The 27,698-nt window shown below is 61.3% G+C and overlaps 1 protein-coding gene across 7 annotated transcripts in view; it reads right to left on the bottom strand.

The window, feature by feature from the left end:
* Positions 1 to 27,698, bottom strand: part of ZNF469 (zinc finger protein 469) — a 233,108-nt gene that overhangs the window by 15,746 nt on the left and 189,664 nt on the right. The window lies entirely within an intron of this gene.

The following is a 27,698-nucleotide window of genomic DNA, read 5'->3' as shown; positions in this document are numbered from 1 at the left end:
ATGGCTACGCATGTATTCAGATCCCTCCGGATGGAGCGTCCTTTTCAGGCCTTTAAAATTGCAGAGCAACAGATATGTGTGAAGTGAGACCAGCGGGGTAAACTCAGAGAAGACATGGCAAGTGCATTTGTGGTTTGGAGAGAGACTGTCAAGGTAGCCTGTTGTGGTTTTAAAATTTGGCCACAAATTCTTTGTTCCTCCTTCCTCCAAAAGGTGGGGCCCAGCACCCCCCTTACGAACAGGGGCTGGACTTGGTGACTCTCTCCTAAGTAACAGTGTGCACCCCAATTCCGGAGCAGCGGAAAGTGTAGCTGGTAATGGTTTGTAGTTCCAGGCTGCCGGCTGTCGCCTGGCGTTGGGGAACCGTCGGTACAACTCTTGGGGACCTTGAGTTCCTCCTAGTGATGAGGAGACTCCAAGGCTTCAAGTGAGCCTTGGCATCACAGGGCAGGAAGGTGCCCTTACCCGGCGTGGGCAGGCCGAGGCCTGGAGAGGGCCTGCAGGATGGAGAGCCCCCTTGGCTCCTTCTTATTCATGCATTCATTCATTCATTCATTCATTCATTCAGGGGACTTTCCCTTTCTGCCAGATGCTGGGCCAGGCACTGGGCACACACTGGTGAGTGACTGATTCACAGCCTTGGCCGCAAAAAGTCAACAGAAACAGTGGGTGAGGAAACTGAGGCTCAGAGAGGTTGTGTGATGTGTCCAAGTCACACAGCACATAGCGAAGCAGGAAGGGATGGGAAGCAGGCCTCTGGGGACCACGCTGGCCCCGTGCAGGACAGAGAGCAGCTCTGCCTCTCGGTCTCACCTCAGCGCCTGCCCCATCCCTGGGGTGGCCCTGCCTCCACGTGCTGACCTGTGGGCAGAGCTCAGTCCCCATCACCCTCGCTCCTTGGCCCTGGGACGGTGGGCCCGACGCTCTGCCTGCGGCACCCCAGGGCGCTCCATGCCAGCCGCCCGTCCAGGGGCTTAGACAGTGGGGCAAGTGTGGGCAGCGTGTGCCGAGTCTCAGGTTCCTGTCCCCGCCCAGGCTCTTGGCAAAGCCCCGTGGTGCTCGTGGTGTGGGTTTCAGCAGGCCTGGGGCTCCTTTGAAGTGGGGAGATCAACGCTTCAGATCCCAGCCTGCCCCCGGGAACCCCGGGCCCGCGGGCGTCTCCTTGTCCCTCAGAAACACTACCTGGGCCCGGCCGCCGGGAAACTCAAGCCCACACCGTGCTGGCTGGCTCCGGCCCGGGCTGTGGGCAGCAGCTCCTGGCGAGGAGCAGTCCCTCTGCAGGCCTGGGCCTCTGCCCTCCCTGCAACCCCAGCCCCTCACGGTGCCTGGCCTCTGCTTCCCCACCCTCTCCCCTCACCTCCCCTTTTAACCTCCCTGTTTCAGCCAAGGCCTCTCTGTTCTTTCTCCGCTGGGTTCTCCACTCCCCCTACGGCCCCATTCCGGCCTTTCCTCCTGAGCCCCTCCTAGGGCCTTGGCCTGAGCGGTCCCCTCCTCAGGATGCCTCTCCCCTGCCTCCCACCTTCCTGATCCCCACCCACTTCCAGGGAGTCCCTGCAGGGCGGGACCAGCTGGGTCTGGGCTGGAATCTTCACTCTGGCACTTCCTCGGGTGAGCGAAGCTCTGACCTCCAAGGCTTGTGGCAGGGAGGTTAGACGGTCAGCAGACCATTCACACGGCCCAGCGCTCGCTGAGCCCCGCAGCCGTGAGCTCTGAGTGTGGCCACTGCTCTTCCAGGCTCCTCTCCAGCCCCCTCCTCTGAGAAGCCCTCCCAGGCATGTGTGTGACCACCTGCGAAGCTGGGATCGATGACCTCGAGAGTTCTCAGGGTCAGGGCTGTCCCACATCCTGGCGGCCAGACAGCTCCGCACACAGATGGTCCTGTCCAGTGCCCTGAGCCCCACGTGTGACCCTGGGCCTCCCAGCCTCAGATTCCCCAGCTGTACATGAGGGGCTGGACCTGAGAGACCCTCAAACCTGCCCCGGCTCCCACCTTCCATGACACAGTCACATCTCCGCTGGAGGCCCCTGGCCCGCGCCCACGCGCTCTCACTCCGGGCCTCCTCAGCCTCCCTGCCACAGACCTGCCCAGACGTGGGCGGGTTTACCTCTCCTTACAATGCTTCTCTGGTCAGGCCAGGCCGCACGTCTTCACAGGCAGGGGCCCTGGCCTCCTGTCTCCTGCCCTGCCAGAGAGCGAGGGCACATGCCCCACGGGGGAGGCGGCATCTGCCCTGGTCCCCTTGTCCTGGCTGTCACAGGACTGCACGCTTCGGCCCCGAGTACACGGGCTAAAGCCCTGGCCCCCGGAGCCTCTGGGAGGTGGTCAAGGTTAGGTGCCGTGGTGAGGGTGGGCTGTGTGCCCTGGTGGGGCGAGGACCTCGCAGCCCCCTCCAGCCCTGCCCGCTCCATCCTGGGCTCGGCCTGCTGGTGCCCAGGTGCGCACTTCTCTGGCCGGGTGGTGGCGCGGTACTGGGTGGCAGGACAGGTGTGGAAGGAAGGTGTGGGTCAGGTTGGACCCAGGCGGCCCTTCTCTGTCCCTCACTGTCCAGCCCGCCCTGTGGAGCCCTCAGCTTTAGGGGATGATGACAGAGGACGGTGTGGACAGGGCCTTGACCTCATAGCCTCCCTGCAAGGTTAGCACTCACCCCCTTACAGATGGGGAACAGGCTCCAAGGGGCCGGGCAGGCCCAGGATGGAGTGTGCAGCTGCCGGGCATGAACGGGGCAAAGGGAGCCAGTGGGGTCTGGCTGAGGGTGGCGGGCACGAGACCTCACGGCCACATCACAGCCTTGCCCCGTGCGTGCTGCTCTCTTGGTGCCCCCACGCCCATCTCAGCCCCTGTCCCAGCTGGCTGGCCGACAGGCCCCAAGTCCTGGGGAGCGAGCGCTGAGGGGCCGCGGTGGCGCTCATTCTGACATTCATTTGACAAACATTCCCCTTTCCTTTTGCTTCAAAAGCTGCCGCTTTGCTTAAAAACTATCTGTTACCCCAGCGCTCAGATAAAGCTTTGCGGGTAAAATTATATCTGAGGTATGGCCCGAGGGCCTGTTTAAGGAAACTGGGCAGATTATCAGCTGCATTTATCTTAATTACTTCGGGAGAAAGTGGCAGCTGGCGTTGCAAGGGGCCGGGAGCGGGTGTGGGCTCCACCTTACCGGGGTGCATATTTGAGATCCTTTAGCAGGAGGGAGATAAGCAGAGTGCGTGGTGGGGAGAAGGATGACTTCGGAACTGACAGGGAGGCAGCTGCGGCGGCGGCGGGGATTCGTGCTTAAAGGCAGGACCCACTGCCCACGGGAGCTGCCAAGGGCTCCGGCACTGGCCGCTCAGAGACCAGGACACAGGAGGGTGGGTGTGAAGCCACCCCTGACTTCACTCTTGGCCCCCCTGCCCGCACCGTCAGCTCTCAGGAAGGCCGGCGTCTCCGCACACGCCCTGCCCGAGTGCCCCCAGAATAAGCCCCACGACACGGCCGGCGCCACACGAGGTGTCGCTCTGGACACGAGGCAGAGCCAGGGCTTTAAGTCTGAGCGTGGTGGGAGCCCTGGAATTTCCAGCAGGGTCTGGAGGGTCCGCCCGATGCTTTGCAGGGCCTGGCGGGCTGGGGCGCAGAGCGGTCCCGGGGCAGGGCGGACGCGGGAGGAGCCGGGGGCTGGCTGGCCTCTGCCCGGGCCTCACAGCCGGGCCGCAGGGCTTGCCGGGCGCACCCCAGCGGCCCCGCTGGCCGCCCGGCAACAGGAGGCGGCTGGAAGCTAGCGGCAGGGTCTCGGCCTGGTCAGCACCCTCTGACGTGTGCCACCGTGTGTCGTGGAGAGAAGCACTGGTCTGCAGGGAGCTGGGACCCAGGTGTTGGAGGGGAGCGGCAGGGACACCGCAGGGCTGGGTGGTGACCCTGGAAGGCATGGGGCCTCCCTGCGGCTGGTCTCGTTCCGTCTGCTTCAGGTCTCAGGATGAGGCGCCCTCAGCCGGTCTCCTCACAGGCCGGCCAACCTGGGGGGCGCACCATTTTACAGGAGAGGAAGCTGAGGCTGCGAGAGGTAAATGAACTGGGACATGGCAGGGGATTCCCACTGTGCACCCCGGGACCCCTAGATGGGGTTCGGAAACGGCCAGTTACCCCGAGTGAGGCCTCATGTGAGAGCTGGGGACCAGCGCGGAGGTCACCTGGGGCTCCCTCCTGCACTCGGTGGGGACGTGGGGACGGCGGGGTTTAATGAGCTATCTTCGGAGTGACAAGATTAATGAGCTTCCTTAGCTGAGCTAATTACTCTCCGGCAGGTTCACAATCCTATCAGCCTCCTTTCTCAATTAAAAGAGATTATGATTTCATTTTCTCAGGACGAGGGGATTAGTAAGCCCCCAGGCAGCAGTCAGGCAGGGAGCCATCAACACATGGGGCACTGCTGAACTGGGGGCCCGCTGTGGGAGCAGCATCACCGAGTGCCGACTGTGCCGGGTGAGATGTTCCCAGGCCGTGGGTCTTGCTGCCCCTGTGCCCAGGGCCACACCCCCGGGAAGCAGGCGGGCACTCAGCCCAGTTTACAGGTGAGCAAACTGAGGCTTGGAGCAGAGGGCAGGCTCCAAGTGGTGGGCTAGGATTGTGCCCTGATCTGTCCACTCCTGTTGTCTCTTGTCATCCCCGGACAAGCCGAGCCCATGTCCTGAGAGGGACTGCCCGGGTCACAGATGTCCCAGGGGCTCACTCTGCCCAGAGGGGCTTCTGCTGTGTCCCACTGGGGCTCAGACGAGACACCAAGGCTCTGAGAGGGGACATGACCCTCTGGTGGCCACACCACTGGAAGCAGCACAAGGATAGGACCGTCCCCCTGGCGTTTTTCTGCGAGGCTGCCGAGGTCCTGGGCCAGCTGGGCCTACTGTCCTCTGGCAGTGCGGCCTTGGCCTGTCTCTGGGCAGCTGGGCTCCGAGGGCCTGGCCAAGCTCTCCGCGGGCCCGCCTGATCCTGAGAAGCATTCTTGAGGGTATCCCTGCCATTGGGCAGGTGACTTGGGCTCGGGAGGGCCTGAGCTGGGTGGCCGTGGTCCCAGGGATGTGGGGATGCAGCAGCCTGGCTCTGAAGAACCCCAGACCCCAGGGGAGGCTGCCCTTCCCATGGTGATTGGTGGGGGTGGGTGGGGGGAGGAGGGGGAAGAGGTGTGTGTGCAGAGGCGGCTCCGAGGGTGGCCCCCCCATCCCTGCACCTCCTGGCCTTGCTCTGCTCCTGGAAGGCTCTGACCCCCAAGGGCCTCGCCCGGCCCCCACTGCCCTCCTGCAGGAGTATGTGGCCTGGCCTGGCCAGTTCACTCCGGCTCCTTGGAGTCCTGGCCTTGGGCGACTCAGCAGCCTCCTGCACCGCCTGGCGCTGGAATTGCTGGGGCCCCGGGTCTCACAAGCAGTGACAGCCCTTCCTCAGCCCTTCCTCGAAGCTGCCCAGTCCCCGTGGGAGGAGGGAGGAGGGAGGAGGGGAGGCGAGTTCGAGGGAGACCTCTGGGCCGTGCCGCTGACCCCTCCCCACCGCCCCGGCTGTGCGTGATTCAGCACTTGGCCCCATCCTCTCAGACACACCGAATTTGGCCATTTTCCCCTGTGGACTGAGCTTTTCATTAGTTTTGTGCGTTTCCGTGTCCCTGGTGCTAGAGACCCTACCTGGATCAGCACGTTTCTTCAAGGAGGGGGAGGGGCCACATGGCTGCCCCCTGCCCCCGCCCCACCCCGTGACCCTCCTCCCTGCTGACAGGCTCCGTCCGGCTGCAGAGTGCCAGTCGCCAGCCCGCCTGCCCCTGCCCGGCAGCTGCTCCAGCCAGGAAATGCAGCACAGAGGCAGCTCTCTGATTTTTCAGGAAAAGACAGAAATCCAGGTTTTAAAGTGAAATCTCCCCATTTTAAAACTTTGGCAACAAATTCACATAAAACAAAATAGGTACTGTGAAGGCTGAAGCTCTCGGGGAGATTGAGCCCGTGGTTGGTCTCGTGTGACCTTGCTGTGGGCGGCGCCCCTCCCAGGCTGTGCCCACCTGGCAAGGCCAGGGCTCACCCACTCACTCACTCATTCAGCATGGAGAGCAGGCTCCCTGCCATGTGCTGGGGTGGGACTGTGGACAGCACAGGACGGACATGGCTCCCACTCCACGGGCTGCCGTCCCAGGGGCCTGGTTTGGGGCAGTCAGGATGTGAACACAGGTCTCCTGATGCCACATCTGGGGAAGGTCTGGTGTGCCCTGGGAACCCCTAGTGGACTGGGAAAATCCACCACTGGCAAGAGCCCTGTGGCTCAGAAGTTACACCACGTGCCCAGGTCACACAGTGGGCACTGAGAGGTCCAGCTAGCGGGGTGGTGCTGTATGGATGGTGGGCAGGGGCAAGCTGAGCTGTGTGCCTGGCAGGCTTCTGATGGAGGGTGGGGGGGTGTCAGGCCCACACTCAGGCACTTTCTTGGCTGAGGCTGGACTGGGTTCCAGCAGGGACGGAAGCAAGACTACAAGGAAGTCAACCGGCCAAAGGGGTGCCTGGCACAGGGAGGCAGCCCCCCAGCCCTTCCCGAAGTGTTCTGGCTCTCCTCCTGGGTGGCAGAGGCTGGCAGCCTCCTGTCACCCGACCGCCCACAACGAGCACATGGACCTCGCCGTTTCCAGACACATTGCCAGCTGCCCGTCTGGTATGGGTGGGGTCCCTGGATACCCCGGGAGGGCAGGGCTGGCTGGTGGTGGGGCCTTGCTAGGTCCCGAGACCCTGGAAGGGAGGAGGGGTCCGAGACCCTGGGTGACACTGTGGCCCCGTCCGGCCATGGGACAAGTAGGGAAACTTCAGGTGGGTTGCTTCATCTGCACTCTGCAGATAAGCTCAGAGGGGTTGAGACACCTGCCCATGAACACACAGCCCACTGGACGCAGGGCCCAGAAGGCCTGATTGGCCTCTGTCCAGCTGCGTCCCTGGTGCCCTGTCTCGCTGGGCCAGGCCACCATCTCCTGCCAGGAGACTCCAAAGCCCCCACCTCTGATTTCCCTGGTGGATGCCCGCACCCCATTCTCCCCAGAGCAGCCAGGAGGTCTTTGCAAGCACGGATAGGGGACACTCCTGTGTAAACACTCCACTGCTCCCCTGTCTGGGAACCAGGCCCCACCCTGACCCACGAGCCCTGGCACCATCGGGGTCGCACCTCCCTGGCCTTCTAGAACGCCGCCTGCTCACGCGTGCCTTGGGGCTTTGGCCTTGAGTTCCCTCTGCTGGGACCACCCTGCCTAGACCCTCCCACACCGGCTGCTGCCCTGGATGCCTCCTTGGAGAGCGAACGGTTGGGGGGGGGTGCCCCTACGAGTCTGCGTCGTTGCTGGTGTCTCCTCCGCCGCCGCGTCTGTCTTCGCACAGGCAGCGCGAAGGGCGGGAAGCAGCGGGTGCTGGGGGCTGAATTGTGTGCCCTCGAAAGGCACGGCCAAGCCCTAACCCTCGGCCTTCTTTGGAAATAGGGTCTTCGCAAGCACAACTGAGGTAAGGTGAGGTCCTCTTGGAGGAGGGCGGCCCTGAAGCCAGTGAGACTGTCCTTCTAAGAGACAGGACAGGAGACACAGGCACAGAGGAGACACCATGTGAAGATGGAGGCAGGGACAGGAGCGGTACGGTCACCGGCCAAGGACACCTGGAGCCCCTGGGAGCCAGAAGAGGCAGGAAGGACCCTCCCCCAAAGCCTCCAGAAGGCATGTGGCCCTGACCAGTCATCCACTTCTCCATGAACGGTCACTCTGGCCAAAATGCTTGGAGTCACACTGCCCCCTCCCCTTGCCTGTCCCCCATAGCCCATCCAATCCATCAGTAGCTCCTGTGAGCTCCACCTTCAACCACGTCCAGAGTCTGGCCTCCTCCTGGCACTGGCACCTCAGCAGTCCTGCTTGGACCTGCTGGACAACTGTGGCCACCCCCTGCGCTCCTGTCACCACCCCCTAATGCTGTTCTCCCCGCAGCCGCCAGAGCAGGGCCCCCATCCAGAGCCCTCACACCATCCTCCGCCAGGGCCTTCAACTCGGCCTCTGTCTGCCCGGAGCCCTGCTCCCCAGACAGCTCACACGCCGGCCACTCAGGGGGACCTCCGACCACGGGTCCACCTCGACACCTTTCCCCTATCTCCTTGTCCTGCTTTACCTATTTTAATGTAAATTTCCTCATGAAATGCATCTCACATAGAAAAGCACATATTTACATATATTCATAGAGCACACACACATACAGCAAGTGTTGGCGTGTCCACGTGTCCACACACACACACGGCTGGCGAGAGGGAGCATCTTCACCTTGAAGACTGTGTGCCCCCACCGCCTCTGCATTCGAGGTCCTCTTGCCTGTGTGGTGGCCTCCCCATGAGGCAGGTAGCCAGCCTCCATCACAGACGCTGGTTTGGCCCTGGTGAGATCAGACCCACCATCTCGTGTCCCCCACTGTCCCCCACTCTGGCTGCCAGCCTCCCACCGTTTCACGGCTGGGACCAGGGTAAACCTAGTCACGGTGAGGTTGCTTGGGGACGTCCGTTCTTAGCATGCTGACCTGAGCACAGGTTCTCTGGGGGCCTCCGTGGACCACACTCTGGGGGTCTCTGGTGGCATGACCCCCGCCGTGGACCTCAAAGGCTCAGCTCTGGTCCCCTGTCTCCTGCAGAGGGGCCAATGTGGAGGGCTGGCCAGAGAGAGGGGCCCCGGCCCCAGGGGGTGCAGCGTGAATAACACAGACATTCATCCCAGACAAGCCCTGGCTCTGTTGGTCTCCGAGGGTGGTGCTGGCTGAGACCGGCGGAACGTCCCTCCCTCCCCGGCCCGCGGGTGTTTTTCTTTCATCAGTTGGAGGAAAAGGAGGGAAGAAAGGAAGAAAGTGGGAAGTTTGCCAGGGACTGAAAAAGGCATTGTGACCATTTCTATCCTTGCTGGCTGCGGGGTGCCCGGCCCAGCCGGGAGTCCTCTCCCTTTGGCCGCTGATGGAGAGGTGGAGAGAGAGGGGGCCAGCCTCGAGCCAGTGAGGATCTCCGGGGACGGGTCAGACGGGCAAGGCCAGGCCAGGAAGCCTGTGTGAGCCAGCCAACTGCTGGGGACCGGAAGGAGGCCTGGGAGAGACAGAGAGAGAGATGGAGGAGAGAAGATTCTGGAAGGACACACGTAGAGCCACGATTCAGTGCTATGTATACAGGCGGTGCTCAATGAGCACTTCCTGGAATGTCTTATGGGTGGCTGGCAAAGCCCGTCCTCGCACCGTGGCCTGACGGCAGCAGCCCCCTCCGTCTCTTTCCTCAATCTTTAATTCCCCTCCTCCCAACTTTGTTTCTTTAAAACTTGTATTTCTGCCCCAGAAAGGACCTAAAGGGGGCTTAGGAAAAATGGTGTCTACACCACAGGTGGTCAAGACAGAAACCAAGAGCCAAAACCTCACAGGAGGTTCAAATTAAGCCCCGAGGTTCCTGGCCACCAAAGCAAAAAGGGAACAAGTCACAGTGAGGTGGTTGCTCCCATCAGTCTGCTGAAGGGGAGCACGCATGGTAGGGTTTTCCTGGAACTTCTACCCCATCCCTACCCCAAAGCTCTGTGGTGAGGTTAGAGACACCAGGTGTCTTGCCTGGTGCATGGTGTTTGCTCAGTGGCTCTGAATTCCCTTCCCTTGTGTTACAGGTGAGGAAACAGGCCCAGAAAGGTACATGAATTTTGAGGTCATTGCACAGCAAGTAAGTGCAGGAGGCCGGGTGCTGAGGCTGGTGGCTACTTTCTCATCTTAGGGGGGGAGGGGAGCCCTGACCCACGGTGCAGCCTGTGTCTGACTGTGTGCCTAGCTGACGTCTCTAAGCTGCCACGAGCCTGGGAGCGCCACACAGTTCTAAAAGCATGTGGGGTGGCCCTGGGGCTGTGGGCATGGGGTCCTACACCCCCAGGCCCCCGGGGGCTTCCTATCTCACTAGGAGGGACCACTGGAGACCAGGATTGTTGGAGGTCCTTGAGTGGGGAGATCGCAGGGTAGGGAAGGGTGTGCTGGTGTACACCTTTCTGCAGGAAGGTGACTCTCCAGAGGTGATGCCCACCTGGGAGTGGACATGACCTGGGAGTGCCCCTGACCTAGAATGATCCTGACCTGGGGTGACACTGCCCTGGAATCAAGGCTGCTGGATGCCACAGCGTGCACATCTTACTGCTCTGGGATGAGGGACCAGAGCCCTGGGGGCTGATGGAGATGCTTGTCGTGGGCTCTGCTCCAGCAGACGGAAGAGGAAGGAGACACGACACACTCATCCTGCTCCCTGCCCAGCTAGCGTGTCCCCACGGTCCCCTCTCCGGCTCCCAGGACAGCAAGAGTGAGCCCTACTTCACGCCCTAGAAAGCCAGGCTCTGTCTGCTCTTGACCCAGGGGCTCTGTAGCCTCCTGGCTGTGGGATCCAGGACCCCTACCCTGGCCGATGTCTGTCAGGACGAGTGGGTGTGAGCGGCAGCCTGAGGTGGGTCAACCCCAGAGAGAGGGTCCTGGCCCCACTCACTAGCTGGGGGCCACAGGCCAGCGAGCCCCTTCTCAGGAGAGTGGGACCGAACAAATATCACATTATGGTCAAAGCACAGGCACCCCCATCTCCTTGCTGTGTGACTTCAGGCAAGTGACCTAACCTCTCTGAGCCTCATTTACTCACCTGTAAATGGGTCTGGCCTTCATCCTGACCTCACAGGGTCTGTCTGTGGGGGTTTATCAGACAGTGCATGAAAAGCACTGAGCTCATGAGATGCCTCAGGGAAGATGAGCTATTATTTCATTATTGTTATTTTTATATTAATTCATCTCTCCCATTGCCCTGAGCCTGCATGGACAAGTCTGGATATAAGACACAAATTTAGATATTTTAAAGGTGACATTATAAGAATATCTCTCTGGAACTCCATTTCCCCATCAGAAAAACGGGTCTGACATCACCTGCCCTGCCCACCCTGGGGTGCTGCTGGGAGGGTGGTGCCTTGGCTGGGCTGGTTCTCGGAGGCCTGGGGTCTTGGAGAAGCAGCAGGTGACTCCATCCCAGGCCGTGCCCCTCCCCTGCCTTCAAATGTCCAGCAGATGGGGCCTGTTACCAGGTTCCCCACTCCCCGGCAGGCTCTGAGGGAGGCAGGAGTCAGGGCAGGGTGCGCACGTGTATCTGTGGGTGCACACGCATGTGGGGGCTCTGCTGTGCACGCACATGCTTGGGCACGGGCACTTGCATACATACGCAGGTAGCTCTGGGCCAGCAGCTTCTGCCCAGGGCCACCCGGCCCCCAGGCCCTGCCGCCTCCTCGGCTGAGGCTGGACACGGGCACCAGGGCTCCTCGCTCAGCTGAGGGCCCTCTGGGGTCTCAGGGGCAGGGGAACGGAGGCCCAGCACCACCCAACAGGGTAGCCTCGGGCACCCGGAGGGGCCAACAGACACCACCACCTCCAGCATGTAGACACATGCTGGCGATCTTTCCTTCCCCCGAAAATAATGCATTTATGCTAATTTTAAAGTAAGAACAAGACAATAGAAAATTAAGAATAGCAACCTGGCAACCCAAAATGGCATGGTTGGGATGCACTCAGTTACCAGGCCTGGCCCCCAGGCGCCTGTGGACAAGAGCGGGGAGCCAGTGGGCTGCAGACGAGATGCCCACCCTGTGCCCGCCCGATGGGAAGCAAGTGGCCACAGCCCGCGCTCTGTGATCCGTCCTGTGAAAAGCAAACTGAAGCAGCTTAGGTGCCAGAGCCCGTGCACACGGAGAGGATTCTGGAAGTTTGCAGAGGGGATTGGAGTGGCTGGTCCTGGCCTCCTCCATGTCTGAGTTTCTGACATGGAGCAGAAATTGGTTTGATAATGAAAAGAGTCCAAGAGCTACCTTCTGAAGCAGCTCGCTGCCCTCCGCTGAGCAGGAGGCGAGCAGCCTCCTGGGCCCCCCAGGCACCCCTTCTGCTTGCCCTCCCGCTCCAGCTCTGCATGCTGCTCTGGGCCCCACGCGGGGCAGTGCCCGGGTGGGGTTGTCACTACGCCTTGCTGGACACCGTGGCTGGTGGTAGTGGCCAGTTGGCTCTGGTTTTCCCTCCCAAACCCATGGAAGGTTGTCCCTGGCTCAGGCCACCTTCCAGCTTTTCGCATCTCAGCTGGTTTTAATTAGTTTCCTTCAAAGTCCCCAAAAGCAATTCAGCCACGTTAGCGCTCACCAGCTGCCAAGACGCTCGATGTGTGTGTGTGCGTTCTGGGGGCCAGGTGGGCGGGAGGACGCAGAAACCACCTTGAGCTGTTAAACCATAGGGGCTTTTCTGCTTCTGGGGCCAAGAGCTGCCGGGCTGCAGGGCATTTCTGGCCTGGGCCGTGGGGTGGGCCGGCAGGGATGGCCAGGAAGGATGCTGTGGCTCCACTGGGGCGGCTGGGAGAGGCCAGCCTCCACTGCCCGAGACTCCAAACCTTGTCTGCGTTTCCTGGGGGCCTGCAGCACTCCCGTACCTACCGTCTCCTCTGCTGTTCAGCAAAGCCTTCTTCATGCTCCCGGGCTGGGGCCGTGCCCACTCTCCCCCACCTCTCCCACCCACGGTCTCCAGGCCCCGAGGTGCAGAAGTAAATGCCCCACGGGGCTGGGTGAGAACACAAGCGGGAGCGTGTGGGGGCAGTGGGTGAGAAGGCAGGTGCGCCTGTGGCCTGCGGCCCGCGGCCAGCCGTGGGTCCAGGCCCCGCTCCCGGGCCCGCGGCTGCTCAGCCCCGGGTCAGGGGCCCAGTGCGGACACTGCTCTAGGGTTTCCACCGGACGCTTGAATACCCGTGTGGATTTCTATGATTTACAAAACAGCCGTGGCCAACTAAGCACTCCTGCTGGGTGGGCCTGACCCAGGGGTCGCCAGTCTGCTGCCCTTATCCTGCTTGTGGCTGCACCCCAAGGTTCAGGGCTTGATTCTTCTTGCTCTGCCCCATTTCCGCCTACGGGCCATCCTCGCAGCTGCAAATGTTCCCTCCACGTGGACATCTGCTTCTTGTCTGCCCAGCACCCATCCTCCTGTTCCTGTCCGTAGCACCTTGGGTTTCCTTTGGGAAACCACTCTCCCCTCCCCTCTGAGCATGTGGTTTCAGTGGGGCTGACCTTTCCCTGCTCTCTTAGACTGGAGCTTGATGCCGCCATTTGTGCACCTGGATCCAGCTATGCCTAAAGCATGCCCTGCATGGCCCAGTTATGTGCGCCAATACTCTCCTTCTTAGTTAACCTATTTTGAGTTGAGTTGTATTCTCCTGTGGTTGAAAAGTATCTTGACCAATATAACCTCATGGGGGTGAGGGGGCTCACAGGTGATCCTGCCGGGTGTCAGCTTCGTCCTGGGTCAGCCGCTGGCTCTCCTGAGGGGCCTGATGTGCCCTGCTGTTTGCTTGTTACCTCTCTTCACTCAGCCACCTGGACCCGCCTCTCTCCCTGTGGTCCGTGCCTCCTTCCTGCATCTGCCCTCTGCCCCCCACCTGCCGTCTCAAAAGAAATGAGCCGCTTGCGAGTGCGTCTGTTCACGCACTGGCTTATATCGCCTGCCTCCGGTGGCCGCAAAGCAGTGTCCCGCACCAGAGATTTCCAAACTGTTCTGGTCCACACGCCAGAGACCCACAACTTTCGGACCTCAATCCTACCCCCGTCTGAGAGGGCCCAAGAGGACGAGACTGCAAAGGGATACGGTGACAGGACCACCTCGAATTCATTCTAGTTTAGGCTAAGAAGGCAAACAACCACTTACACTGAAACTCACACACACCACTGCAAACGCCTGCACGGCTGCGCACTCGCTCGCCCTGCCTGCCGGGCTGCCTGCTCTCCCGCAGGCTTCAGGGGGAGGAACACAGCGCCTGGGGTCTGCCTTAAAAAAAACGCAGCAAGGGTCAGCGTGGGGGCGGGTGACCAGGTGTTAGTGACCATCACGGTGCGTGCCGGGCAGGAACTTGCGATGCTTTCTTGCTATCTTTGTTTATGTTTAGAAAGAGTCACCATAAAAACGGTTGTCCTATAAAACAGCTACCACCACAAAAAAATCCAGCTGTTTTTCTAAGGATTCCAGAATTACAAGGGCGCCTTGGGCTGCTTGACAGCATGTGGACATGGTCAGCTCCAGGAGGAGAGGTTTTTAGAGAGAGGGTCCCTCAGCAGGGTGTGGGCAGTGGGTGGTTGCTCTTGGCCTCTAGGCAGATCAGAGAATCTGTGCCCCCTGCTCAGAGAATGTATGGTCTGCACCAGGCACTTCTGCAAAGTAAGAGGGCAGCAGAAGTATTCAGGTGATAATTTATAGTAACTACAAAATAGAAAGGGTCCCCAATCAAGATGGTAAATAAGCAGATTGACACCGAAAACAAGCGGGCTGCAAGCGTGGGGCGCCTGCGCCTTGCCCGGAGGCGGCTCCGCCACTCACCCAGCCCCCACCCACCACTCCTGGGGCTGCTCTCCAGCTCCCTGACTCCAGCCCCCTGCCCTTGCATCTGGACCTCGCAGAAGTGGGGTGTCCTGCTCTTCACAGACCTCCCACATATTTGAACTGTGGTGCGTGTGACTGGGTGCTGGCATCCACGGTTTTATCTTCCCAGGGTGAACTGGCCTTTTTATGGGGTCTTCTGCTCCTCTAGGGCTGATCAGACAAGACAGCCGGCATACCGTGGGAAGGCTCGACAGGTGTGTGACCCGGGCTCACCCCCAGCGCCCTGCCCAGCTGGACTCAGCAGGGAAACAACCCGGGCTGGGGACACAAGGGGTACGCGAGCCCGCTCAGACAAAAGGCCCCGGAGACAGGAGCCTGAGGCCCTGAGGCAGGCGGGGTGCCCAGCCCCTCTCTGTGCCCCCTGCTCCTGGAGGCCTGGGGCGCAGATGTGGACAGACTGTGGGGAGGCAGGCCCCCCCACGGTGCAGAATGTCTGTCTCCACGGGGCCCTTTGAACACTACATGTCCACACAGCATCCTCATCCTCACACCTGGGCTCCTGTGACTATCACCCTGCACAGGGCAGTGTCCACTCCTGGTGCTCAGAGTCCTCCATCTCCTGTCCACCTGACTTACTCAGCCTCCTGAGCTGTATGGACAAGCCTTGTGTCTGCTGTTTGGTACAGTGCCTGGCAAATGCAGTCATCCATCCACCCATTCATCTATCCATCCATCTACCACTCATCCACCACCTGTCCACCATCCATCCGTCCACCATCCACGTCCATCCATCCACCCACCCACCCACCCATCCATCTACCATCCACCCATCCATCCGTCCACCCATCTACCCATCCACCATCCACCTGTCTGTCCATCCATCCATCCACCATCCACCCACCCATCCATTCGTCCATCCATCCATCCATCTATGCACTAACCATCCATCCACAGTCCATCCATCCACCACCACCCATCCAGCTCCAGGACTAGCATCCGAATCTCAGGGCCCTGAGTGCTGTGCTCTTCCCCCCAGCTCACAGCAGGGCTGATGGTGCTGCGATGCCTTGGAATAAACAGCTGCCCCCTGCCCCACCACATGAACCCCCTCCCCTGAGAGAGGACAGCTCTGTTGCAGGGCTGGGAAGGGGACACGCCATCCTTCTCCCTGACGCTCACTCCTGGTCAGCTATGTGGTCCTGTGCGGGGAGGGACCTTATGCAGCCAGCTGGGGTCTGGGTCCCTTTTCTGCTTGAGGGGATGAAGGGTTCCTCATGGGCCAAAAAGCTGGCAAATGGCCGTGGGTGGGGGAGCCAGGCCTGACGCGGGACAAGGCCCGTCCTTCTCCTCGGGGGACACCCCTGCATCCCCTGAGGGAGGCACTGGCTTGCTGACTTGGGCCCCCTCCCATCCCCGTTCCATCCCCGGCCACCTTCCCTGGGCCGGCACAGCCCCGGCTGTGGTAACCCGCTGTGCTGGGTCCTGGGAGCAGGGCTGACCCTGCAGTTACCAAGGTGCCAAGGGGCACAGACAGAGCTGGGGTGCGCTCCCAGCTCGCCCTCAGTCTCTGCCAGGGGCCCCTGCACTGCGGCCACCAGCTGACCTGACCGCGCGGGGCCAGCCCCGCTGCTGCTACTGCTGTGTTTTCACAGCTGAGAGGAGGGACTGATCGCGAGGCCGGGCCTGGGCCCCAAGGAGGCCGCTGGGCTTGGAGGTTCCGGCAAGCAGGCATCAGCAAACCCTTCCAGGAACCACAGTGGCCACAGAACTGTGCTCCTTCCTGGCTGGCCCGGGTTGGGTGCACCTGGGAGAGCAGAAGTCACCCTCAAAGGCCTGAGCGTGGGCCCCTCTGCTAGCAGGCTGGGCCTCAGTTTCCCCATCTGGAGAATGGAGCCGTCACCCCTGCTGGCTGATTTTTGAGCTGCCAGACCCGGGCAGAAGCTGGGGTCATGAGGATGCTGGGGTTAAAAGTTCACACTATGGGCTGGGGCAGAACTGGGACTCGGGTACGCCGACCCTGGAGGTCAGGCTGGTCCACTGGTGCCCCCGTCCCCTCCCACGATGAGGAGTGATGGCTTCCTGCTCCCAGTGATGGCTAGGATGGCAGGCTGATGGGAGCAGGTGCCTTGACCCTCCTCTCACCCCAACAAGCTACCCTACGCCTCGGGCTGATGCCCGCGCTGACCTCTGAGCTGGCAGAATGACATCACCCCACCCCTCACTGAGAAGTAGGGGTCCAGAGAGGTGGGCAGGACTGCCTGGGGTTGCACCCGACTTGTGCCACCCTGAGGCTGACGGGGGTGGGGCCTGGAGCATGGCTCCCACTCCTGGGTGCCTGTCCTGGGGGCCCCAGTGCTCCTGGGGGCACTGCCTCGCCCTGGGCAGGGCCCTGGGGAGGGGACACTTAGGAGAGAGGGCTGCTTGGCTGGGGTGTTCTGAGCTGGCCTCTGCCAAGACCACCAACTGCCAGCCATGTGAACACAGCCAGCTGGGACCAGCCCACCAACCCGATGCTGCCCCCCACAGGGCTCTGGCAGGACCAGCAGAAGCACCACTGCCAACTCGTAGAATCAAGAAAGACGATACATCGCAGTAGTCTGGGACCTGGAAGTCGGGGCTGCTTGTTACACAGCAGTCATGGCTGCAGTCCTCAGAGTGTCCCAGCTGCAGCTTTCCTCTCTGTTCAGTGGGGTGCTGGGCAGATTAAACGGATGGTGCAGCTCAGGCTCTCGGCACCGTGAGAGCAGACCAGTGACGGCTGCTGAGACATCACCACCGGCTCTGTCCCTGGACCCAGGAAGACGACTGTTTTCCTGCGGTAAAGCAATGTGGATCCCATCTGACCATCTGGTCACGGGCACCATCCCAGATGCTCTGGGCAGCTGCCAGGGCGGCCAGTCCAAGTCCATCCACACAACTCACTTCTCCCCTCCTTGAGGCCCTGTCTGCCCGTCCTCCTCCCCGGCGTCCGTGTCTCGGCACCCAGATGTGTCCTGAGCCACAGGACCACGGAGAGAAGGGAGGGGAGGACCCCGTGTGCCTCCCACTCCACCTCCCGTCACTGTAGGAGCTGGACATCACAGAGGGGGTGCTTCTGACTCCGCAGCCGGAAGGCAGGGATCAAAGGCCCCGTCTGAGGACAGAGAAGAGTTGCCTCTCCAGCACTTTCTTTATTTGCTGATAGAAAGTGCTTTCTGAGGCTTTGTTTGGTTTTCTCTGATGTGGCTTTATCCCGTGTGCTGACCGGAGCGACACCGTCTGCCTTGTGCCACCCTGGCTGGGACAGAGAGGCCTCTGACCTGTGCCCCAGGGTCTTCACCCCAAATGGAAGACTGGGGGCCGAGGGCCAGGTTCCACTCTCGACTGTCAGTCTTAGACACCCGGACGCCAGCACGTCTGGAACAAGGGGTCTGAGGCCATCCTAGGCTGGGGGTTTCTAACTTTTATAGGCACTGAAACCTTGGTTCACGTCTAAAAGCAGCCTCCCAGGGAGTATCTACCCGTCTGCCTATCTCACACGTATGTACACCACACCTATGGAAACAAATGTTTGGATTCACATTTCTGCACCAGAGTAAAGATTACTAACCAAGGAAGACGCACAGCCTTGTCCTCCCCACCTTCTGAGAACCTGAACTCTGCCCACCTCCCCCTGTCCTCACCCTCCCTTCCCCAACGCCGGGAGAGGGGCTGGCAGAACCGGGTCAAAGGGACGGAGGATGGGGGGAGGAAGGGCCCGGGCCGTGAGCTGCGGGCCAGGCCGCTCCCACTGCAGGGCCCAGGGTGGGCACGTGACTCAGACCTGCTGCAGCGCATTGTGGGCTTGGGCCACGGAGACTTGGGGACGGAGGGCATGGATCCACCACGGAGAGAATTCCTGGGGCCTTTTGCCGGGCTGGCAGGGGGGGACAGAGCCCTGAGCCGTGGGGGCTCTCTGTCCCCCGTCAGGAGGGTCTCCTGAGAGAGGAGCCAATGCGGCAAAGACAGAGCCAAGAGGCGTCGCCTGGGGCCCTGATGGCCCCGTGGCCTGCTCAGCCCCACCACCCAGTCCCAAGCTCCGTTTTGTCACGTGCACTCAGGAGACTCAACACATAAGAACACGTAGAACACAGCTTGATGGCCGAGCTAAAAGTGGGGTGACAAGGAAAAAGGACCCAGAGTAGGGGTGGAAGCTGGGAACTGAGCGTATGGACGGTGGGCATCCCTGTGGGTGCCTCTGCCCCTGCAGGCGCCTGGGTGGAGGGACCGTGGCCCGTGGTGGGACGACCAGTGTGGCTGCGGCTGCAGTCCACCCGGGACAACTCAGAGCCGTGGCCTTCAGGGACAGGTGTCAGGGGGAGGGCGTCCCAGTGCAGCGAGTGCTCTCCCCGGTGGGGGCCACACGGGGCACCGCCAGACAAGCAACCGGCTCCGGGGGTATGGGGTGTGGCCTGCACCTGTCACTGGGCTGCAGATGACCAAAAGCAGGTGAGGAAACAGAATTTAGATTCGCACACTTGGGTGCCAGTCCCTACGCCTAGATGGGTGTGCAACCCCGGACAAGCTGTGGCAGCCTTGGAGTCTAAAATGGGAATTCTAGTATCTTAACATTCCCTGCCCGGGGGGAACACAGAGTAACAGCAATCACCTGGGCAAAATCCTAGTGTGGTGTCTGGCACATGGTACCCAGGGATGGCACCCGACTCCAGAAACCCAACTATGCAACTTATATGATATGACATATATGTACAATCACACATTTACCACAATGTTATGTATATAACACTGTGGCACATCACACACGTATGCACACAACATACTACATACAACACCGCGTGTCTGTATGTGTCTCATCGGTGTTTCCCTGCCCACCTCCAGAGCTCCCTAATGGGCTGTCTGTGGGTATAAGAGAAACTTCTTCCAGCAAACAACTTTCTGAGCCCCACCTACAGAGCCTGCCCCCAGTATGGGGGTCCCAGGGCTGATCCACTCCTGGAGGCGCCGCCTGGACCGGTCTGAGGCTGCTCAGGGGAGGCATCATCCAGGGGGGCGGGGTGGGGCGGGGCGGGGCGGGAGGGGGCGCAGGGCAGGTGGAAAGGTTTGGGGGCCCAGAGTGGGCACAACTGCCAAGGGGGACCACAAGGACGGAGACCACATGGAAACCATGGTGCTGGGAGGCCCTGAGGACACCACGCTCCTTCTGCACTCACTCTCTGAGGCCTGCACGTCCCCTGGCCTCCGGGGCCATGAAACGACCAGACGCAGCTGGGCTCCAGGACATACCCAGCATGACCCAAGGGAACGAGACAGAGCTGGGATGGGAGTGCGACACCAACCCCCTGCCCTGGCCCCCCGAGGCCACCCTGCGTGCACGCGGTGTGCTGGCCTTCGAACGTGAGCCCAGGAGAATACAAAATGCCTCTCTGATCGCTTTCACAGACCGCGCACTGAGATGCTGGTTACGTCGGGTTAGATAAAACATCACAAAAGTCCAGGCCACCTGTCTCTCTCTCTCATGTGGCCACCAGAAAACCAGAAGTGTTCCTTGTGGCTTGGGCCCCACTTCCCTCGACAGCACTGCTTCCTGAGGTCCCACTGCTGCTTGACACTTCCGGCCCCAACCATCTTTCCTGAAGGCACACGCAGGAGGTGCCTGGCTGCCAGAAGTCGTCCCCTCCACCTTCTAGGGCATCAGCTCCTCTGGACACCAGGCCTGGCCCGTGGCTGGCACTGCACTTTCAGACCGGAGGCCGGCCACACAGGTTCTCACCCCGTGCCGGGAGGCAAAACGGTGCTGCTGGGGACAAGGGCACAGACTGAGGGTCCAGGAGGTGAGACACTGACGACGGTCGGCCTGGCGGACCCTCACCCTCGGCTCTTTGTCATGCCTGACACGAAGGGGTCCCCGGCCCCTACAGGGCTCAGCGCAGAGCCGCCTTCCGACTCTTACTCAGCAGGCTCCGGACAGCGCGGCCAGGAGGGCCTCGGCCCGAGCACGCAGGCCCAGCACCTCCAGCAGCAGGCAGGCCCCCCTGGAGCCTCTGAGACTTCAGTTACTCCCCAGGCACCAGCCCGGCATAAAAACAGCCCAGACGGCCGAGAAAATGCACTGTCGGTGCGGGGAGTCCTTCCCAGAGCTAAATGCAGCCTGGGCCCTGGCTGGCCGGCGAGCGCGCTCAGATAACAAGCAAATTCCGCAGGCCCTGAGCTGACCCGTGAGCGGGCACGCTCCCACCGCCGGAGTGACCACCATGGCCAGGCGTGGAGGGCCGCCGGCTGCCTTTCTTCCGCTGGGAGGGCACTCCGGGGCGGGGAGCAGGAATGCATGTGGGCTGGTCCGAGTTGAGAATGTATTTATAGACGGGCACGGCTGCCAGCTGAGTGGTACCCTGGAGGTCAGCTTCCTGCCAGGCCCTGTGGCCAGATGTTTACTGAGATTGCAGAGACCGACCTGCCCACGCACGCCCGGATTCATTCCACATCCACGCTTGGGGCTTGGCTGGGCTCCGGGAGCTCAGAGAGGAGCTGGCCCCAGGTCCCAGAGCAGCGGTGACTTGAGACATAGAACCATTGTGCATGGGGTGGAAGCAAAAAGAAGCAACGGAGGGGAGGGGACTCATGCTCCCTTAGGAGGCAAGTCTTCTCAAACGAAAGGCAGGGCAATGTTGGAGGTGGGTTTTGAAGGATGAATAGGAGTTCACCAACTACCCCAAGAAAAGAAAAACAGCATGTGCAATGATATGGCACTGAGCACGGAAGTGGTGCGTGTGGGGACAGCTGCTGTCCAGCGTACCTAGAACACAGCAGCTAGGGACAAAAAGATAAGGGCTTAAGAGAGCCTTGACCTTCCACATAGACAAAGTCACCAAGGGAGTTCATTAAGATGCAGGTCCCAGGCCGTCCTCCAGTGGTTCTGACTCAGAAGATCTGGGTGAGGTGGAAGTCTGATCTGGGGTCAAAGGCCCCACTTTGAGAGACCGAGGCTCAGAGACGGAAGAGCAGTCTGGAAAGACTTCCTAGAGGAAGCAGGCGAGAAGGGTGAGGAGGACTTGGATGGGGGAGGGGCACTGTGCTGGGGTGGGCGTTGGGGATTCCACAGCTGAAGGGCACTTAGAGACCACAGGGGCCACTGGCACACACCTCACCTTGAGATTCTAACTCTCTTGCTGACTTTACACTGATCAAATGATGGAGTGGTGGCATTTCCAACATACTGTATTAAATATAATTAATTCCACCCGTTTTTCTGTCTAAATGTAGCTTATAGAACATTCTAGAATATTTAAAATGACGTGTGTACTTTGGTTATATCGTGTTATCTGTATACATGCACATACTCTTGACACAGGCACACACATGCATACCCACATGCACACAAGTGCACACTCACATGTACACTCTCGTGCACACTTACACATGGATTGCACACATGCACTGAGCATGTGCACACCTTGCAACACACCCCCACATGCACTCCTAGACACGTACACACGTATGCACACACATGCACGCAGGCGTGCTCACACAATCTAACACGCCTGCCTGCTCCCACAATCTAACACGCCTGCCTGCTCCGGTGGCTGCCCACGCCCACATGCTGGGACCAGCCCTGGTCTCTGCTCCCTTGTGTGAAGGCAGCGCCGGCCTTGCGTGGATTCTACTGGCCAGGAGGTGAGCCGGACACATTCACTCACTGCCTGACCAGCCCAGGCCCTTGGGGTCCTGACGACGGGGCCAGTTCCTTCTCTCAGTGCCTAAGTCTCCTCACCTGTAAAACGGCACCAGCAGCCCCATTTCCTGGGTGAGGGCAGATGCGGCACCGCCAGCTGCTCGGCCACCTGCCAGGTGCCACCTGCCTTCCCATCGTGGTGCAGACCAGCCCCGGAGTGGGCAGTGCGGCTGACTGTGGGGGGACCCCTGCCCCTGCAGTCCTGGCCAAGGGCTCCATGAGGGTATCATCCTCTCCTTGGCAGCTCCCCTATGGGCCCCTCAGGCCCCTGGGACGAAGAGGGCTGCAGTGAGAACGGGGTGGGTTCAAACCCCTGCTCTGACTGTCTAAGCCGTGTGAGGGGGCAGCTTCTTCACCTCGCCCTGTTCTCCTGGAAGCGGGGGCTTGAGTCCCGCTCTCTGTGTGGGGTCAGCCCCTGGAATACCTTCTCCTCCCAGCCTCACCTGGAGTGCAGACGCGGACACGAAGTGCATAGGGGGCCTGGCACCCGGCGGTGTCAGCATTGTGCCGCTGGGGAGGCTGCCTCCTTCAACCCGCTGCCCAAGTCACCAGGAAGGAAAAGCCAGTCTGTCTGGAGGTACTGAGTCCCAGCACCCCTCTCCCTGTGGAATGTCCAAGCGCGACGCGCCGGGCAGGGCATCTGGGAGTGCCCAGGGCAGGGCATCCTGGCTGATGGAGGTGGAGAAGGCACCTGGCCTGGGCCCCCCGACCCCTCTGACTGCTGTTTGCTGGGTGGACTTTGGGCAAGTGTTGCGACCTCTCTGGGGTGAGAACCATGGACCCTGCTAGTTGTTGGGTTGTCTTTTCCGATTGTGTATTCCAGAACTGTGGGAATAACCACAGGACAGGATTGGGGACCCACCAGGCCCACTGTGGGAGAGACCAGAGCCAACACTCCACAGATCACCTGACCTCAGTAAGTGATGGTTCAGACTCCTGGGGTCAGTGTCAGTTCAGAGCCAGGGTCCTCGAATGAGGCATTTGTTTCTCTCCGAGGACACTGTCGTCCCAGGAAAAGGCCTCTCAGGGAGGCTGGGGGACGGGTGAGCAGTGCAGCAGGGTCCTGCCTTGAGGGGCCCGGCCTCACCTTCATTCGGGGGAAGACAAGGGGTAGTGGGGGAGAGGCACAGAGCCTGGTGCGCACCGAGTCCCCAGGAGACAGCTTGGAGAAAGCCGGGACCAGAGCCTCCTGCGGGTCAGACTGTAAAGACAGGCCTGGGGGCCGAGACTTCTGCCCTGTCTGCCTCGACTCCCAGCTGTGGGCTCAGAGCCCCGGTGCCAGGCGGACCTGGAGTCCCGGGCCCCACCTCCCGGCCACGTGAGCCTGAGCCGGCGCCTGACCCCCATCTCGCTTCTCTCATGTGCAGAGGGCGGGTACACGTCCCCCCCGCGCACCCACGGGTGGGAGTGGGAGATGGCGTGGCCGCCGCGGGGAACAGACTGACAGCTCCTTGAAAGGTCAGAGTAACCACGTGACCCCAGGGATGTCTGCCCAGCACTAGTGAAGACACATGTCCACACAACGCCTGGACACGTGTGTTCACCGCAGCCCGAGGGCTCACTGACAGGTGACAGATGTGCGCAGTGTGCTCATCCACACACTGAGACACTATTCAGCCTCAAAAAGGGACAGAGCGGCCATCCAGGCTGCCGCGCAGGTGAGCCCGGCGGCACCGCGACCAGGGAAGGGAGCTACAGGAAGGAGACGCCGCGATGCCACCTACGGGAAGCGTCCAGAGCAGGCCCGTCCACAGAGGCAGGAAGCAGCCCAGTGGTCACCAAGGCTGGGGGGGGGGCACCAGTGGGGACTGGCTTGCTTTCTGTGGTGACGAGAATGTTCTAGAACAAGACGGTGGTGATGGTCACAACTTTGTGAATACACTAAAGGCTCCTGAACTGTGCACTTGAAAAGGGTGAATTTCATGATATGTGAACTATATTAAAAAACAAAGCAAGGTTCCTGCTGTGTAGCACTGAGGTAGGACGTGGGATGTCCAGCAGCCAGCAGCCCACAGCCTCGGCCAACGGGGCCGCGTCCTCCAGTACCCATACCTGGTCCTGCTCCCTCGCCCTGTCCAGCCCTGGTCTTGACAATTCCGCACTGACCACCCCCTGGCCCTGCCCCTTGCCGGGAACCCAGAGAAGCCCCACTCCGCGGCGTCTCCAGAGGGCAGAGCCTGGCTGGCCACTTGCAGGGCCCGGAGGAGCAGCCCTGTTTACACACGGCCACCTCGGCCCGGCAGCCCCGGAGGAATGCGGAAAATGCTACGGTCACATTCTGCAGGGCGGCCGTGCCCAGGCCTCCGGAAAGACTCAATGGCTGCTCATGAATGTGGATTCTGTTCAGCCGCTGGCTGGGATGCCGGCCTGTGAGCAGCCCAGAGTCAGGACAGAAGCTGTTAGCAGATGGCAGGGGGACGGAATGTCCCCCGTCCTGCTGCTGGCTCCTGCCTGCCCGCCCGCTGGAGGGACTAAGGGTGGAAGAGGAGGCTGCTCTGGGCACGGTTCCCCGTTTCATTCACCTGCGGCACAGTCACCTCCTGGTCTCACCTGTACGGTTACTCACTCAGCTCCCTCATCCACTGGCTGCTGCCTCTGAGACCAGGTGGGGTGGCCAAGCCCAGGACAGGCAGCTTGAAGGCTGGCCTCACCTGGCCCTCTCTGTAACGCAAACTGGGCTCCCAGGGGCCACTGCCTTGTCCTGGCCTTGTGGGAGGCTATGTGTGACTTACCCAGGGCTCTGAGTACCCCCAAACCCAATTTTTTCACTTGAGAGACTCTCCCCCCTCAACCTGGGAGGTGGGCGCTGTGGTGGAGGGGCTTTGGGAGTGGAGAGGACACCGCGCATCGGCTTCTTAGCGGCAGGCGGGGACTCCTGCTGCTTCCGAGCTGGGTTGGGGGGCCTGGGACCACCATGTCAGGGTGTGGCAGGTAGGCCCCTAGGGCCCCCTGGGGAAATCCTGCCTTCAAAGCCCCCTCCTCAGGCTCCCACCACGGCCATAAAGGGAGCTTGTATTTGGAACTGTCCTCCGAAAAGCCAGCTCCACTTAGACAAGGATGTGATTCTCAGAGACCACTTCAATCTCGACAGGAGCTGGGGTGCGTAATGAGTAGGGGCCTGTAGTTGGATGCTGGGATCACAGCCCCTGAGGTCCTGCCAGTGCAGTCACTGACCTCACTCTTTGGTGGCGGGGAGTCAGGACCAGCAACCGCAGGCCGGCCGTGCGAGGAGGGGGGGGACCGCAGGCTCGGGGACCATCTGGAGGCAGGAACTGCAGTGCCAACCACGGCCAGGCCCCAGTCCCCTGTCCCCGGGGACCCTGCCCAGCCCACTACCCGGCCTCCTGATCCCCCAAGTTGGCTTGGCTCGCCCGGGCCAAGGAGGCATCTGCGAGAGTGATGTGGACCCAGAAGGCGGAGGGGCCTAAATGCCTGACCGCACCCAAGGGGAGGAGGGAATCCCAAGTCACAAATGACAGAGGCCTCGGCTCTCTGGGAGTCTGGACGGCAGCTTCCAGGGCGCACACGTGACGGGGACGTGTGTGGAGTCCCCGGGAGCGAGCAGAGTGGGCCACACACGACATGCACGTCTAAGGGAGCCCCCATTCATGCTTCCAGCACCTTCGGTGTATGGAACAAGGCACCCCCAGGGTGGACACAGCCCCAGGAGGGTGGGCTGGGTACCCCTACAGTGAACAACCTGCCCAACTGTACAGGCCCACCTTTCCTTCCACCAGAGAAAAGGAAGGACTGAACTACAAGATCGCATCCAGCCCCCGAGGACAGCACCTGCCACCCTGGCCATGGCCACCAGGCGGAAGGCAAGGACGAACCAGCCAGGGAGCGTCCCTGAGGGGCTGCAAGGATGCCTCACAGACCTCACCCCACCCACTGCCCTCCAGTGCCACCAGGCTCCGTTCAGCCCCAGTTCCACCAGAGAATGAGGCTGGCAATGGACCCCTGAAAGTGCCCCAGCCAGGGTGTGCCGAATGCTCTGTGCCTGACACGGGGGGACAGGGCTCTCACACAGTGTCACCTTCCCGCTCCTGGGGGCGCAGCCCAGCGGGGGAGACAGGCAGGCCCACAGGTGTGAGAGGTAGGGTGCCAGGAGGACCAAGGGAGGAGCAGATGGCGGGGCATCCTGACGGGGAGGATGGGACAGTCGAGATGGGAGCCAGGATGCCAGGGGTCCAGGAGGTGGGAAGGGGGAGCCAGGCCCTGAGAATGGACCAGGAGGGCTGTCCTGGGAGGGACCAAGGTTGGATGGTGGCTCCAGGTCCGGCTCTGTCTGCCATGGGCAGAAATGTGGGCTGGTCACACGCTTTCCAAGTTCTCTGCCACACTGCGCATCCAGAATGAACCAAAGCAAAGGTGGGCCGGCCAGCCAGGGTGGGCTGTGTGCTGGGAGGACTGGGAGAGGCAGGCTCACTGGGACCCAGGCTGTGTCCTGCCTCGGCTGCGTGACGGTCCCCTACACCCTCCCTCTCTCCTGGACTTGTGGCTGGCACCTCGCACCCCTCCATCTTCTTCAGGACCCCTCCTGCAGACCCCACGGGTCTCTGCCAGCCCGAGGGCAGTAACCACGTGGCACCTGCAGGCTGAGCGTGCCCGTCTGCGCTCGGGCGCTCTGCTCACCCCAGGATGCCCTGTGGGTCCCCCACTGTCCTGGAGCTTGCCACACAGCCCCTGGACTGCTGCTCCTGGAGCCTGCACTCTTAACCTGCACCACCTTCCCCTCACTTTCAGTCCCTCCTTCTGGATGAGGAAGCAGAGGGTAACTGAATTCTTAGAGTCAAAACCAGAAGGGATGGGGTGGGGCTTGGCTCGGAAGTCTCAGGGCTCTGGAGGAAGCCACAGAGTGAGCTGAGGTTCAGGAGCACACGCGTCTTTGGCTCCATCAACGGTGGCAACTTTCCAGAAGAAAGGAGGTGAGAGCAGGTCTCTGCTTCCAGGCCGCCCTGGTGTTCCCAGATGTCAAGATGGCAGAGACCCCCTGACCTTTTCCCAGGGAGGGGGCAGGATGGGGCCCGACCTGGAACGTCAAGCTGGAAGAGGCGCAGGTCCTGAAGAGGTCAGGCTGAAAGGGGACACAGTCTCTCCACAACATCCTCCAACCGCGCGTGAGAGTTAGCCTGCCGCCCGCGCTGCCCCAGGAGGACAGGAGCCTGTTCACTGAACAGGCGGCAGCACTTTCTCAGAGCCCTCGGGCAGGTTTCGGGGGTGCGACCTGGCTGCTATGAGAGAAGTGAGTGTCCCATCGCTGGGGGTATTCCAGCAGTCAGTAACCTGGAGGCAGGGCCTGGTGGAGCCTGAGCCCGGACGAGGGGCTGAAGCACATGACCTCTGAGTTCTCTTTGGCTCTGAACTCCTGGGGCCCACTGGCTTCTGCAGTGGCTGGAGCGGTGGCCAGCCTGCGGTCCATGTGTGGGGCCCACAGACCCCTCACCTGCGTTCCCCAGGCCGAGATGCTGTAGGGGCCACAGTCCCCCTGAAGGTGGCCCGGCCTTCCAGTTTGCCTCAGACACACCTGCCCCTCCTCCTGCTCACAGGCGAGGCTCCCGGCAGGCTCTGCCCAGTGGCTCCAGACCTGCCAGGCTGGGCACAAGGC

The sequence above is a fragment of the Camelus ferus genome, chromosome 21, assembly GCF_009834535.1.
Source record: "Camelus ferus isolate YT-003-E chromosome 21, BCGSAC_Cfer_1.0, whole genome shotgun sequence".
Taxonomy (NCBI): domain Eukaryota; kingdom Metazoa; phylum Chordata; class Mammalia; order Artiodactyla; family Camelidae; genus Camelus; species Camelus ferus.
The sequence above is the reverse complement of the archived record's forward strand: the minus strand, read 5'-3'. Positions and strand labels throughout refer to the sequence as shown.